Here is a 16,296-nt window from a genome sequence, read left to right as displayed (position 1 = left end):
GGTGATAGTCGGGGTCGGGTCGGATTCGGGTATGCCTAAAACCTGACCCTACCCGACCCGACATTATTAAAAAAATTATTTTTTAATTAATTAATTAATTAATTATATATATTTATATAATGATATTTTTAAATATTTATATTTAAAAAATAATATTTTATTAATTTCGAGTCGGATCGGATCGGATATGATTTACATATTATCGGGTCGGATATTAAAATAATTCGGATCGGAGTCGGGTTTGATGAGCAAAAAATTGGGTCGAATTCGGGTCGAGCAAAACCCGCCCGAACCCGACCCGATGCCATCCCTATTTATGACCAGCATCTGCCTCAAGTTCAGCTTGCTTTTGCTGAGGCTGATGATGGTTCGGTGATGGAGAATCAGAATCTTAGAAGGAGCAGAGTAGCCCTTCTTTGCTTTGTAATAATATGCAGTGAGACGGTAAGAAATTGACCATTGACAATTCATCTTTTCATACAGTGAGACAGTAAGTAATTGAACCTAATTTATGATTTTTTTTTTATAAAAAATCTTATATATTTCACATAAGATTTCGTTAATGATTATTACTTATTATTAAAGGTAATAATGATTTAGATATGATCAGATCTAATTTAATTTTTTTAAATATTATATAATATTATAAATTTTAAAAATTCAATATGATTTTAAATTTATTTTTATATTATTCGATCCGAATCGAATTTTATCGATCGAGTTTAATTTATGAGTTTTTGAAATTTAATTTTTTTGCTTTTAATATATTATTTTAGTATAAATTTTAATATATTTAAATAAATTTTGATATAAAATTATTATTTTTATTTTATAAAAATTTAAAAAATATATAAATTAATAAAAATATATAATATGATTTATTTTATTTTTTTCAATTTTTTACATCTCAATCTAAATTTAATATATACATTTAATATTTAAATTTAATCTAAATCGAATAAATAAATCAAATCGAACCAAATATTATAATTTTAAATTAATACTCGATTTTTTACTTTTTTCTACCTTTATTTATTGTAGAAATTAAAAATATAATATTTTCAATTAATAATATTGAGACAAATCTAAATTTTAATAAGATCTTCTATGTATTTCACTAGAAAATAATTTTTCGAGCAAAAATACTCGATGCATTATTGAAATTTTTTTTCAGATACATACCTGAAATAGACAATTCATGAATAAAATTTTTCATATAAAATCACTAAATTAATAATAATAATAATACATTGAGAATTATTGACCGGAAAATATGAAAGAGAAGTCAAGTCGGATATCAACGGGGCAAGCTGACCCACTTGGCTAACAAACCAAACCGTATGGGCCCACATAATATAAAACGACACGCCAAGCCTACACTTCAAAGTCCAGAGTCCCCTTCTAGTAATTTAAATAACAAAGGAGGGTCTTTTAATTTAAACTGGGAAACAGTGCCTTCCTGATTGCAGATCAAGCGCAAGAGGTATTGGGCCCCACTTTGTCCCCTTTGGTCGGTCTTCTTCCATTCAACGACTTCAAAAATAAAGTTAAAAATAGATTAAATAAATACTTAATATAAGAAATAATTAAAATGAAATAATCACTTAAATTTTTATCATATTATTATAATTAATTAAATTATTAAATAATTATTTTCATTTAATTAAACACTTAATTTAATGACAATAAATGATAATGATTAATGAATTTTCATTTAATAAGAATTTATTTAACTTAAAAAATGTTTGAAAACTAAATTAATTATAATAAAATAAAAAATTTAGATTATTATTTAATTTTAATTTAAAAATTTTTTATCTTTTAATTTATATTTGATGATTTTAAATACGATTCGAGAATATAATATGAATTATATTTTATATTTTTATATCAAATTATAACACATAATTTTTATATAAAATATGACATAAATATATAATTTTTTTATATTTATATGATATAAATATAAAAATTATTAGATTTATTTTAATTTTAAATAAATAAATACTGAAATATTAAAATTATTTTTACTTGAATTTTAATGAAAAAAGGAAAATTTTAAAACAAGCCCACAAAAGCTGACAAATTTACTGAGCCAAAACCCACTTGTTCAACTTTCTTTTTCAGACTTTGACTCTGTGCTACAATGAGTTTATTACAGTTCTTCCCTTTTCACAACAGTCACAAAGTAGTAAAAAACTGAAAATATCATGTTACTTTGATTTAGAGATGATTCCTATTTTGACCCATCTTCTTCTCTACCGTTCACTTTCATTTAATTTTTCATATGAATCTCTTTTAACTAAAGTTTTTGTTAAAATATTATGGCGATTGAATTTGAAATTAACAATATATGTCAGCTGGTTCACGAAGAAATCAGTATTTCACTCACTTTTTAAAGAAAGATTATTTTTATTATTATAATTTCTTTCCAAAACAGTCTTAATCACTGCACTTTTTTCTCTACTTTGTTTGTTTTTCTAGCATTTGCATAGTACTTCCTGTCAAAGTTAAAGCCACCCCCCACTGTCTGAACAGTCTTTGTCTACCATGCTTGTTTCTCAAAACATGTTTTTTTTTTTTTTTTGGTATTAACTGACAAATCTCCACAAACTATTTTCACTAATCTTAGTACCCAAGACTTTCTTTTTTTTCATAAAAAATATAAGAATTTTATATTACTAAGTATTACTCAATATCTGGTGGTCCAATCTAGTCCCTCTTGCAAAGTTTGTCATTTTCTCCCGTGAAACTAGAAACAACCCAATGGAGAAACAGTTGCCGCAGGCAGCAGCTTCCTCTACTTCTTCTTGCTCATCTCCTCTTTCTTTGTATTGTAAACAGTGTCTTTTTTAGCTTCTGCTCAAATGTCTAAGTCTACACTATTCTTCTCCTCGTGATCTCTTTGGATCAGCAACTTATATACCCTTTACTACCATTATACTCAGGTACATTGAACATTCCCTATTTTTTTCTGAATCTGTAGATTTCCTTTTCTTCTTCTCTCTTTACTGTTCATTGGGTTTCTTCTTTTTTTTTCCCTCTCATTTTCTTGAGAAAAGCTGCATTTTTTTCCTTTTCAAAGTTCTTTGCTTTCTTGATTCTTGATCAAGGAAGTTGGTTCTTCATGATACATTATAGTTGTTGTTCTTTTTCTTTTCTGAGTGTTTTTAATCTGAGAGGCAGATTACTTATAATGTGCTTTTCTAACTGTTTTTTGGTTCTTTTTTTATTCTATCTGTAGTTTTGGGCTTTCTTTTTTAAAGTATTTGAAGTGTTGATCTTGAGCTGATAATTTGTGGTTTATAAATTATAGCAGCTACTATTCAGATATTTTCTTTTTCTTTTCCATTGTTCTCTTCATTTTCTCTTCTGTTCAACTGCTTCTGATGTTTTCTTATATCTGGTTCTTGTTTAGTCTCAAATAGAAAGCTTATATCACCCAATTAGGCTTAGTACAAGTGAAAATGGCTTCTCCGCTGAGTTATCAACTCAAGATTGGACTGAACAAAATAATTTAGCTGGATGGGTTATAGAAAACAAAGCTTTGTAAAATGCAAGATGCTGACTTTTTAGTTTTAAGTTTACCATGAACCATTGCTTAGATTTGTCCTCTTTAATCCTGTATTCTTGTGCTAAGGGCACTCCAGCTTTTCTGTCTATCAAATGTTGAATTATGATTTCCTTTTCTGTTAAATCATGCAATGTGGTAACTATTATGGTGAAGTTTGTTTCTTTCAATGACCTGTGATTTTGTTTCTTAACCATAACCATACTTTTTTATTTTTGTAATTTACAGAAACACTTTTTTTTTTTTTTTAATTTTAATAGCTGGAAGGGTCTCTCTTTCACCGCACATATTTTTACTTTGTTTCTTGTTTCTTTCTTGACTTTCAAGGTTCATGTTTCACTTGTAAGAGTATGACTGGAGAGATAGTGCATCTTGCTTTTGTTAGGAACTACTGCATATTCCTTTGCATCTCTAACTTTTCTGAATGATTCATGAATATGTAATGCGCTGACGCTTTTGTTTTTCTTTTTGGTTCAATCCAGAAAAGGAAGTCAAATACATCTCTCACATGGAGCAATATGAGATTCTAGAGCAAATTGGGAAGGGAGCTTTTGGTTCAGCTCTTCTAGTGAGGCATAAACATGAAAAGAAGAAGTAAGATTGCGAATAAGTTACTCTGCCTTGCTCTATCTATATTTACTTTACATGTGAGATATATGAGAAGAACAACTAGACATGCTTGATTAATTCATCTTTTGACAACTGACTTGTCCTTTCTCTTTTCTGTGGGAATGACAAGGTATGTGCTGAAAAAAATTCGTCTTGCCCGCCAGACAGATAGGTCACGAAGATCTGCTCATCAGGAGGTTTGTATACTTTACTGATAGGTCTTTTTCCCACTTTATATTCTTTCTGCTCCATTTATGATCTTTAAATCACTCTATTTCACTAGAATTCTGCCAGAATCCTTTCATATTTTATTAAGGCAAATATTAGGGAGAAAAAGAAACAGACAAAGAAAAGAAAAGATGGATTGGAGTTGCTTTTTATTTCATTAACATGTTGAAGGGAAAATAGCAGATTTGAATCCCGAATATGTTAGCTATAGCAGTTTTTGGACCTGGACCATATTGAAGTTTGACTGGAGTAAAGTTGGACTAAAGTTGTTGTCCAATATTGCTGCCCTACAGCTTGCTTTGGAGGTTTGAACTAAGTTTAATTCAATCTATAGACTAACCTTTGAACTGTTTCATGTAGATGGAGCTCATTTCTAAAATTCGAAACCCATTTATTGTCGAGTACAAAGATTCCTGGGTGGAAAAGGTATGCTTATGTCTACTATTTCCATTAATAGCTGCTCTGCCAGATCAGTCTCTATTCTTGTCCTTTTCACACTTATTTTTGGAATGTAGCTTATGGAATAAATGTAGTTTTTACATACCTTTTGATTATATTCTCTAATTTTCATGATATTAATATCGGAACCTTCTTGGTGTTCTATGGCCTAACATGGGTTCACATATTTCTTTGTTTTCAGGGTTGCTATGTATGCATTATTATAGGTTATTGTGAAGGAGGAGACATGTGAGTTTCCTTTCTTGTTGATATGAGATTTATGAGATAGTGCATAGCAGATCATAATAAGATTTTCCATATAAAACAGGGCTGAAGCCATAAAGAAGGCAAATGGCATGCTTTTCTCGGAAGAGGTTTTGTTTATTTCATGCTTTTCAATTCAATCCTTCAATTATTTTGCCACTTTTTTTTTCCATGTCCACGTGTTGAAGTTTATTGCTATTTTTTATCCCTAAGACAACTTTTATTCATTGAAGAATTATAAGTCTAAAAATTATTGCATCTGGCCATGTTCAGAAACTGTGCAAGTGGCTTGTTCAACTCCTGATGGCTCTTGACTATTTGCACTTGAATCATATTCTTCATCGTGATGTCAAGGTTAGTGGCATATTTTTATGCTCTTACTGAAGGTGTTACTATCTTCCAAAATGCTCCAATTTGCTTTCTACTGATAATATTTTGTTTCATTTTATTTTCAGTGTTCGAACATCTTCTTGACAAAAGATCAAGACATACGTCTTGGTGAGTGATTTTTACTGTTTTTCACGTAATTCCTTTGAATGGAATTAGAATTTCTCATAACGAACATGTGATCAACACTGGTGCAGGTGATTTTGGACTTGCCAAAATTTTGACTTCAGATGATCTTGCATCCTCTGTAAGTAATATATGGATTAGCTAACCTTCAAGAATTTAATGTGTCACTTGATTTCAATAATCATAATTGGGGAGAATACTATTTTGTTTTTTCAGGTTGTTGGAACTCCCAGCTATATGTGTCCCGAGCTTCTGGCTGACATACCATATGGTTCTAAGTCAGATATCTGGTCATTAGGTAAACATGCTCGTTCATAGAGGGTGCTTGTGATTGTCAGTCTGTCTTGATAGAAATTCGAGGTTTTTATCTCTATCTGTGTCTATATGACTTGAAAATATGTCGTCCAGGGTGCTGCATATATGAAATGACTTCTCTCAAGCCTGCATTTAAAGCATTTGTGAGTTCTTTTACCCTATCTTTTTTAATTTGTAACCATTTGCAGCATGTTGCATATGCATCTTTTAGGTTAGTCTGTGCTTTGGACTTCTTAGACAAGCATTCCAAATGTTTACAGGGCCATTAAACAGTCTGTTTTGTTGCGATATCGGGCTGTAATTTGGCCAGATCTTGCGTGGTAACTCAGAATCAATTTATCCATTTGGTCCTCATAAATGAGCTGCATCTAGGCCAGATGAGATAGACTGCAATTAGGCATCTTTCATCTTTGTTTCTTGAGGTATTTCAGTGTAGCAAAAAAGTATATGTGATTCATAGTTACAGATATCCGGTGATGTGTCCTTATAACTCTTTTCTCTTGGTGAATATGATGCTGCTGCATCCGTCTCATGAGGGTGCTTTGTTGGCATAATTGATGCTTTGACATTAGGAGGCATTTTTAGAAATCATTTCTCCGATTTCATGTTTTGTTTCCCTTTTCTAATAATCTTAAATCTCTTGATCAGGATATGCAAGCGCTGATAAACAAGATTAATAAATCAATAGTTGCTCCACTACCGACAAAATATTCCGGTGCCTTGTAAGCCTCATTTTCCTTCCATGATGGGAATCATCATACCTATTTCTGCTTGTTAAAGAGTAGCCTATTCAAAATGATGAATTATGCTGGTCTAATTATTGCTTCATTTTCTTTTCAGTCGTGGTCTTGTTAAAAGCATGCTGCGCAAAAATCCCAAACTCAGGCCAAGTGTACGTGTAAAATATAAATCTTCTCTAATCTATGTATAAAATATGTCTTTTCTAATCTATTTCTTACAATATATGCAGAGCATCTTTATGAATCCACCATTTCCATAATGAGCTCAAATGTAGGTTGATCTATAAATGTTTTTAGAATGTATATAATGACACTGCAGTTGTTTTTAGTGCCATAAGGTTGTCCCGTGCCGCATGTTGGTGCCTCAGCATCTGCCTTGAGGAGCTAGAAAAACACTTCCAAGATACTCTATGGACACCACTTAAGTTTTCTTGGTTGAAAGGGGAATCACTTATAACTTTTACCTGAAGTAATATGCTTTTACAACCGTCAATTTTCTTGGTTTCTAGGAGGAACCTTGACAATTCTAAGGCAACATATATGTTTGAATAGCATGTTGGAAGTATCCAAAAGTGGGGCCGCAAACATTAAACTGTTGTCCAATGAGCTTTGGAAGTATTTTTCTGTTGAAACAATTTCAACATTTGCTTCTGAAAGCCAAAGTTTTGCATTTTTTGCCAATGTGTTCACAATTAGTAGCACATTTCTGCAACCATGCCCATTAGATCAGTTGGAAAGGATATTTTGTGTGCATTCATCCATCTGCATATGCACATTTCTGCAATTTATGATCTTTCCTCTCATCTGAGGTAAATATCCGATGTGACAGGCTGAGGAACTGCTCAGGCATCCACACCTTCAGCCTTATGTTCTTAAAGTTCACCAAAAAATTAATAATCCTAGAGGGAATACTTTACCTGTGCATTGGCCTGAAACCAATATAAAGAAAACTAGATTTTCAGATCTAGTAGATGTCCACTTCTCCTCTTACAGGGAGAGGCGTCGATCATTCAGTAATGATAGGACTCTGAATCCAAGCATATCTGGAGCTGAGCAAGATTCTGTTTGCTTTACCAAAGGAATGCATCATGATACACCAGGTTACTTGAATCAAAAGTTAGAAGATTTGTCTATTGACAGCAGCCATGAAGGAACAGTTATTTGCAAGCGAATTACTTCTAAAGTTTCAAGTATCACCAAGACTCCAAGACGTCCTCTGACAAAAGCTTCGGCAGCTCCCAAGAGAAAGACAGAACCCTTGAAAAATCCTGATGCGGTAAATTCTATAGAGCTTTCTCAGACTCCTGTGCAACACATTCATAGAGATTGCAGATAATAACATTTTCTAGTTTCAAAAGCTGGGTTTTGACTGTTGGTTGCCTTGTGTTTCCAGGTTCCTGTGTCACGCACTCCAATTAAAAAATGTCTCCCCACAAGTCGAAGAGCATCCTTGCCACTGCCAACAAGAACTACAGCTCGAGAATCTCCTTCTAGATCAAATGCTGGTATCCTTCATCGCATACAATCGCCAGATATTTCTGTCAATGCTCCTTGAATTGATAAGATTGCTGAGTTCCCATTAGCGTCATATGAAGATGCATTCTTCCCTATCCGCAAAACTTCATCAATATCTGCACAGGGCTCCTCTGGCTCACCACAATTTATTGACCATTCAATCACAAAAGACAAATGCACGGTTCAAATATGTGACCAAGCCTCTATCAAGCCCCATTTCACTGATGCATGGCAAGGAATTCAACGCAGCATGTTCCAGGCAGATGGAGAGGATGCAACTGATTCCTCTGATCAAAATGCAACTGCTGGGGCATCAAGTCGCACCTCATCAGACACGCGGCGGCGAAGGTTTGACCCCTCATCATTCCAACAACGTGCTGAGGCATTGGAAGGCTTGCTTGAATTTAGTGCAAGGTTGCTGCAGCAAGAGAGGTATGATGAGCTTGGTGTGCTACTAAAGCCATTTGGACCTGGGAAAGTCTCCCCCAGGGAAACTGCTATCTGGTTGACCAAGAGCTTTAAGGAGAACACTGCCAAGCAGGAGGATTAATGGTGATGAACCATTGCCTTTTGTATCATATCTGTAGCTGTAACCTGTATCAATTTTTTAGATTCCAGGCTTATAAGATTTTAGGCGATGATTCCTGTTGAGAAGACCTTGGCAGTTTAGGCATCTTTGTTTTCAAACAAATGCTAATTGTTAGTTCTAGCCTCTAGTTGATTTTCCTGCACCATTACGATTCCCCTTGTGCATCAAAGTTTCATAATATGTTTATATTCCTGACTGAGACAGCATGTTTATTTAAAAACATTAATCAGCAAAATAGATGATCTTGATGCTTGAACTTTATAGAGGCTAGAATCTTTATGCATGCACCAAAGTAAGACTTGGGGTTTTAACTATCATATTAACCAGGATAAGAAAAAGATAGAAGAGTTCTTTTCGTGAAAATAAGTAGCTCCCAGAGGCTCCTGGATTTAGGAAGGCTAACCCATCAGGTCATCCCCACCGAACCACCCATCCTCCATGCCTCTGATATTGGTGAAATTTGTCGAGATCCTTCAAAACTTGCCTTGATAGGAGATTGAGGCCAATGGCATGCCCAGCAGATGATTAGAAGTGGATGAGAGTACGATATTTCTGCCTTGTAGGAAACAAGTTTGTATAAAATGAAACTACTAAAAACTGAATCAAATGAAAAAAAAAAAAAAAAAACTACTAAAAACTTCAGAGATACATTATATTAGAATGGTATAGAATTAGCAGTACAAGATTGATTTTTACACTCTTTAGCTTCTGCCAACCAAATGACTGCTATTTCCTCAAGCTTGGGGCAACATCTACCTTGCAAACTTTTCAATTGAGAGAAGGTTTAGTTTAACTACTCAACCTACTCTAATCTAGCAGGGTTTTTAAACATATGACTAGTGTTGTAAGTCAAAACAGTTTAACTGATTGATGCAGATACATGTCCTTTCGACTACAAATACTAGTGCATAAAAGCATAACATGCATGAACAGGCCAATTCCATGCATCATAAAGGAATCAATGGGTAATTTAAACAGGGAAAATTTATGACTCAGAATAAAAAAAACATGTCTGACTTCGGTAAGTCAAACAATGTGTTACTCGGTAGAGAGGGAAAAGCTTGTCTCATTTACAAAATCATGTTCCTTATAGGTTAAACAAAAATGAATTCCAGCCTAGGGGAGTAAACCTTGTTGTTTCTTACTTGATTCTTGATGCAAACATTGGTGCTTTTCCTGCTGAAAGATGCAGCAACCCGATCCTTGTGTTGAAAACTATGTGAGCAGCGACATGCTTATTGGTTAAGTGTCCCATGGAATGCAACCTGCAAATGCAGCAAAGAACAGAGTAAGGTGATGTTTTATTTTGAGCTATAATTTGAGACGTGTTTGGAAATATTTTTCAATCCTATGAATTGTAGGGGCATATTCATAATTTCCCAAAGTGCATACAGAAGTTGATGTCTTGAGAAGCTCTCTTATGGCCATTGTGGCATAACAAGAAGCAGGAAGTGTGAAAGCCAACTTGAGAGCCTTCTGAGTTGCCTGAGAATTTGAATCAGGCAGAGAATGAATTTGTGGAGGCTCAGCCTCTCTAGAACCCTCCACCTCATCATAGTCAGTTGAAGACTTTTTATCATCCTCAAAGCTCTCTAATTGTTCCATATGATTGAATGGCTCTTGGTCCTCAGTTCCATTGGCCGATTTCTCTTCTCTGACCAGGTTCAAAGGTTTAGTTTTGGCAATCTTGTCCAAATCTGTTGCTGACAATGCCATATCTCCATCTGTATATGAGAGCAATTCCCTGAAACAACATGGATCACGTTACTTGGTCTACAATAGTTCCAAGGCATCTATAAAAGAAGAACACTGCAAAAAAAAAAAGACAAATGATAAGAAAAGCAGATCATACCATTGAAAATCAATTGGCTTCTGAATAACATGCCTGTAGCTTCCAGTCATACTGGTTATCGAAAATTCCCTACAAGAAAAAAGGAAAAGATGAAGCATGAGATGGATATGGGAAGAAAATTCTCAGGGAAAATATAGGGATGGTTTCAATTATGAAGAGTACTAGATGTTATGGACACTCTCCATCAAGCTGATCCCATCCTGATGAATTAAACAAAATTATTAGAAACACAAAATTCTGTATTTAATATATATTAAGAAAGATAGCAAACCTTCCTACCTTCTTTGCCATATCATGATAAACATCAGCAATATCATTCATTGGATAAACTATTCTAGAACTGCCAAGGAAACATCATAAAATTGTCAGGAAAGAAAGAAATAACAGTTCATTATGAAAAAGGTAACAGCAATGTAAAATCTGCAACGACTTTCTTTGGTATTCACTTACCTAGGCATAGGAAGGACAACATCTTCAATAGTATAATTTCCGGTACTAATATCTGCTGCAGCTATGACCTGCCAGAAAGTGGAAGCTATCTTAAATTCTTCGAATCCTGGTTAAAAAGATTGATGCTAAGTGAATATACAGTATATGGTTAGATAATGGCACCAAAATAGGAACATTTTTTCACATTTAACTTTTGCAGTAGTGTCAAAATTAGGAAAGAAATTATCATCTATGGTATTAGAATACAACAAAATATTTTGAAGTCTTATCAATCCTTTTTATTAATTTCCTTCAAAACCTTGACTTTACAATTCAAAAATTAAAACACTCTAAATAAAGAATAGGTAATAATTGACCTTAACAAGATTTTTTTTCCCTTCTGAAAGATCTTTTCCAGATATTTCATCTAATTCACTACAATCATACGCATCTTCAAAGCTATTATCTTCTTGCTCAGAGGGAACAACTTTCACTTTTTCTGCACCATCTCCTTTACAATATACCAAGTCTCCCAATACAACTTCATTGCTTCCTGCATATGGTGGGATAACAGAACCATGTTAGATTGGTTACCTTGAAACATTTTAATAAAGCTCCGACAATGAAAATAATGACAGCATACTCTATAAAGGCATACTTTTATTAGTGTATACATGACACCCCTGGCCCCCAACCCACAAAAAAGAAGGATTGTAAAAACAAAATAGCGTACCATATTTTTGCACTCTCATACTTGCTGCATGGTTCCACAGATAGCTTTGGTAACTATGCACATACCTGATCAGCAAAACAGAGATAATTTAAGAGTCAATATCACTTTTCTCATGAATACAAATGTGTTGGGTGAATGAGTGTGTATGAGTGAGAGGGAGAGAAAGAAGTGATTGTGAGGAGGATCTATCTCTATACAACTCTTGAGAGAGATAGAAAACTGATTCTGAGGAACTCAATAATTATCTTAACATAATTCCCCATATTAATTAAGTAGGATAAGGCTTTGCTCAACATTACTAACTACATTGCATGTATTAACAAGATTGGAACAGAGGGGAAATGAGCGAACTCTAAGTAACAAATCAAGTTACTGAAGGAAACAGGAAATAAGTAATTAATTGCCTTGCGCATATAAACAGTAAACTCCCATATTAAACATGCTTCCAGGAAAATAAATAGAATAGTTCTGCAGTTCAAGAATCCGCACTCAATAAGTTAGTTTCTATTCTCTTGAAAATTAATGGAAGCTGCGCTAAATTGACTTATAAACCTATCTTTTGCTTCCCTATTCCACATGCTAGAGCAATCCATACTCGAGGTAATGTGGTTGTTAACAGCAAAATAAAGCTGAAAATTAATGGCATGACATTACCATATTAGCCCAATGGATTTAAGAAAGAAATATGAGACAGTAAGAGATGAATTCAAATGCAAAGTAAAAGATTGAGCCAGAGCCCACTTATGCTGTTATTACACAAAATAGACTAGCAATCAAAACTTAGAGCACAGAGACATAGAACATGTTTATCACTCCTCTACCAAAGTTGGCTGTTTTAGAAATAGAGAGAAGAAAATTATATTCCTGATTTCCTGTTATATCAAGCACTTAAATCATTCTCAAAGTCCTTGGTATAGCTTTCAGGGCCGGCAAGTAATTCCCAGGACATTTCTTTAAACACTGAAGCTGTATGAGATTGAAAAAGGAGAAAAAATTATTATTTTTTTATTATAAACAGACACAAAGCACATCTTGATTAAGCACCCTTGTGAAAAAATAATGTATATCATTGCCCTGCAGGAGGGATAAAGCAGGGAACTCACCATAGCCCTTTCTGCAACTAAATGGCGAGGTAAATGCCTGAGAGTCCCCTCTATGTCACCAGTTTCTTTATAATATTCCCGTGCCTTACTTATAACATTTCTTTGTATTTAGAGATTTAAGTCAAGAAGATAACTATAATTATACATCAGAGCTGAATGCAACAAATCCTTTGAGCAGTCTAGCATATGAAGAGTACTTTGCCCAGAAGAAAAGAAAATATAAATGTAAATAAAGGATATCCCCTTCTCTTGGATCAAGAATTGTGCTTGCAGCAGTTTTCCACTCTCCTCGCAGTAAAGTGGGCCCAATGTGGTGAGTTGGTATAGAACCACTTCCAAAACGCTGAAAAATTATAAAGGTTTAGAAAAGAATATAAAGGAAAGAATAAACCAGGAAAAGGGGGAAAAGGGAGAGGGCAGGAGAAAGAGTGATGATCAACGAAGTACTTGTAAACCAAAGTAGTTGATCAAGCCATGCCTTCCCAAGGACTCTGCAGATGCTTTGATGGTATCTTCAGAATCTGCAACAATTCCTCTAAGGAGATAAATGAGTTCAATGACTGATGGGATATTGGAAGATAAAAGTAGCATTAATGGATATTCACAGAATAAGACAACATAAAAATAGAATTCTTGTGTGTGAAAACAATCTCACCTCAATATGATGGTGAACCGGTTTCCTAAGAGGTGTCCAAGAAGAAGGTCATCCTTGGCATTGCTGGATGATAATGCCACTATAAGTAACAGTGCATCAAACAATAACTTGATAGGGAACCAGAATGTTAAATCCATCAGCCTTACCAGTAGTCTCCCACTTTAATACCAATCAACCTATCATTTAGTGCAGCTAATCTACTCGCATGCTGCTTGAAAACAGTTACCTGGAAACCCAACAAAGTGCTCCACTTAAATGTGATCGAGCATGCCACAAAAACCACACAAGTGTACATACACAAGAAATAGTAACAGCGCCATCAGAGCCATCCATACACAGATGAAAGTGCTGGAGGCATTTAGAATGAAGACAGAGCAACAAGCCATTAGTCAGCAGCAGTGTTCCATAACTTAAAAATCTATACCCGTGAAATGCATAATCATATCGAATAAATGCATAAGCATAAACAGTAACATGGTTTTCAATAGAACTGTAAGAACCAAGTCGATGAAGTGTCTCCTATGGGTGTCTTTGGCATGTCCCAGTTCTTCTAGTACAAAGTTATTGGTTATAGATTTGTAGTCAAGAGATTAAGATTGCATCAATTTGTTTTAATTTGTCGCTCATAAAGTTTCTCAAAAGTGACATCCATCCATCAGCTTCTTCAAGATGCTAAAGACTAGCTTTTCTAAACTTAGAATAGAATTAACAGTACATCACATAAGCTATACAATTCAAGCTAGAGTAAGCAATCTCCCAAAATTAACTAAAACACAAGTTAATTTAGCACAAAAGCAGAAAAAACATGATCAACTTACCCTTTGAGTTGAAACTGACCGCTTATCTTTTGTACCCGCAAAACCAAATGACCTTGGCTGCCAAACACAGCTATGAATGAAAAAGGTTCCATTGAGTAGGTACAACTACAGGTTTTAAATAAATCATTCCTCATACCTGGATGCCAAGCATCTTTCCTATCAATCCTAAGGCTTCCCGTGTATCTTTATTCTCCTTGTAAAGATGGAACCTGAATATTAAGATAGAAGATAGCACCTTCAAAATGTAGTTCAAGTGCAATAATAGACAATTCAAGGCATAGATAAGCAATTGAAGTCAGAAAGGAAAAAGCTTAGCATAATTTTTTCTACTATCTTAAAAGGCATTGAATTGATGTAGAAGTGCAATATGCCTACCTAAGGAACTTGCCAAGATGCTCTGGCTAGTGGCTTGAATCTCTACTGTCATAAGGCTTATCATCTCTCTCTTTCCTTTTCTTGGAATTTCTGCCCCTATTGTTATTCCCGGAATTTAATCTCACACGAATGCATTTTGACAAATGATCAGGTCCATCGACTGTGTCAATGACAAGGAATCTAAGATTCTCTTTAAAGAAATTTTGCATTGCCTGAAAATGTCAAACTCAAAGGGAAAGAGCCTTCTAGTTAGCTTGATTCCCTCTTCAAACTAGATTAAGTAACATCCTACATGCTAAGGATGAAGAAAGATTACTGGATAAATAAACTGGAAAAAAAAATCTAAAGCTTACTGTTCAATGAGATTTATCAGAGTCCGGAGATAGAACAATGGGAGAGATATCTTCTTCTCTGCCTGAAGTAATTTCGCTAATAAAAGCTTCTATCTACATTAGTGTCACCAGCAAGTGATCTGAATTTTTCAATTTCAGATGCATAGCTTTTGTTAAGTTGATCAGATATCTTTGTTTCACATTCCTCAACAGCCTGAGTAGATATTCAAAAGAAAAAAAAATCTATCATCTATTAACTATACAAAAAATAAATTTAAAAATGAATTGAAAAATGGAAATTCAAGTGACACTACCTCTGGAGGGCCATCTAAAGAAGTCAAATGAATAACATTTCCCTCAGTATCTACTTCATTCACAATGAAATCAGAATACCTACACACAAAATCAAAGCAATCAAATTACACAAAATTCCATTGCCTATCGCTATTATAACCAATTCATAACAAAAAAAAAAAAAAATCACTCAAAACTTCTAATTTTCCTCATTCCACATTTTTTTCCATTTCTTTTAAAAACAAAGAACCCCTTTTAGCTAAATCCCATTAAACCTACACAACTACTACGACACATGCTTCAGTCAAGCTAAACCCTTTACCACTAAACTAAACCACATTCCACCATATCAATCAAGCAAACAGATTTTCATGCATGCACGTGAAAATAAACAAATTTTAACATATGGGTATCTGCAAAAGCATGTAAAAAAAAAAGGTTTTAGAGCATAAGTTAAAAAAAAAAAAAAAAAGGGACTTTTCACCTTTGTTTGAGGATGCCACGGAAACCAGGAAGGTGTGACATGAAACAGAGGATACCCACATTGGATTCGGTGATGGTCGTTATTAAAGTTAAGTTATTTGAGGATTTGATGATCGTAGTTTTTGTCAAGTTTGATTTTGATTATTACTGGTAGTTTTTGCAGTGGAAGTAGTGATCAGGTTTTAGAAAAAGAGACTCCATAACGCCACATTTCTTTCTTCTGGCTTCCCCATGGTTTGGGCCTTTGGGGCCATTGTGTGGTTTGGTGTATTAGACCAAGCAATAGATTTGATGAAGAAAAAGAAAATCAGAGGTGAGCCCACTGCCCTTCAACAATTCGGAGTTGGAACCAAACACAACAAAACAAAGAAGGAAAGTGCTCCGAAAGGTCAATTAATTAACCCACTTTAGAGATCCAAAACACCGGCCAATGGCCAGAT

The 16,296-nt window shown here is 34.2% G+C and overlaps 2 pseudogenes across 2 annotated transcripts; one reads left to right on the top strand and one right to left on the bottom strand.

Annotated features, from left to right (window-relative positions):
• The first annotated feature begins 2,952 nt into the window (after positions 1 to 2,952).
• On the top strand, positions 2,953 to 8,789 carry LOC111297159 (serine/threonine-protein kinase Nek2-like; annotated as a pseudogene). Its single transcript, XR_016346796.1, has 14 exons — positions 2,953 to 4,165; positions 4,311 to 4,377; positions 4,769 to 4,834; positions 5,049 to 5,095; positions 5,175 to 5,220; positions 5,384 to 5,464; positions 5,566 to 5,608; positions 5,695 to 5,744; positions 5,840 to 5,921; positions 6,032 to 6,081; positions 6,587 to 6,660; positions 6,779 to 6,830; positions 7,508 to 7,954; positions 8,072 to 8,789. The product of XR_016346796.1 is annotated as a serine/threonine-protein kinase Nek2-like (transcript).
• LOC111296889 (multisubstrate pseudouridine synthase 7-like) lies at positions 6,832 to 16,067 on the bottom strand (annotated as a pseudogene). Its single transcript, XR_016346797.1, has 21 exons — positions 15,858 to 16,067; positions 15,394 to 15,472; positions 15,101 to 15,293; positions 14,748 to 14,959; positions 14,509 to 14,581; positions 14,373 to 14,429; positions 13,701 to 13,780; positions 13,555 to 13,617; positions 13,347 to 13,434; positions 13,140 to 13,242; positions 12,900 to 13,003; positions 12,689 to 12,762; positions 11,797 to 11,861; positions 11,441 to 11,616; positions 11,085 to 11,152; positions 10,914 to 10,974; positions 10,797 to 10,834; positions 10,635 to 10,703; positions 10,175 to 10,526; positions 9,928 to 10,047; positions 6,832 to 9,338 (listed from the first exon to the last, which is right to left on the bottom strand). The product of XR_016346797.1 is annotated as a multisubstrate pseudouridine synthase 7-like (transcript).
• Between the last annotated feature and the right edge of the window lie 229 nt (positions 16,068 to 16,296).

This window comes from Durio zibethinus, chromosome 12 (assembly GCF_047325235.1).
Source record: "Durio zibethinus cultivar Kanyao isolate XHJ-2024 chromosome 12, ASM4732523v1, whole genome shotgun sequence".
Taxonomy (NCBI): Eukaryota; Viridiplantae; Streptophyta; class Magnoliopsida; order Malvales; family Malvaceae; genus Durio; species Durio zibethinus.
The sequence above is the reverse complement of the archived record's forward strand: the minus strand, read 5'-3'. Positions and strand labels throughout refer to the sequence as shown.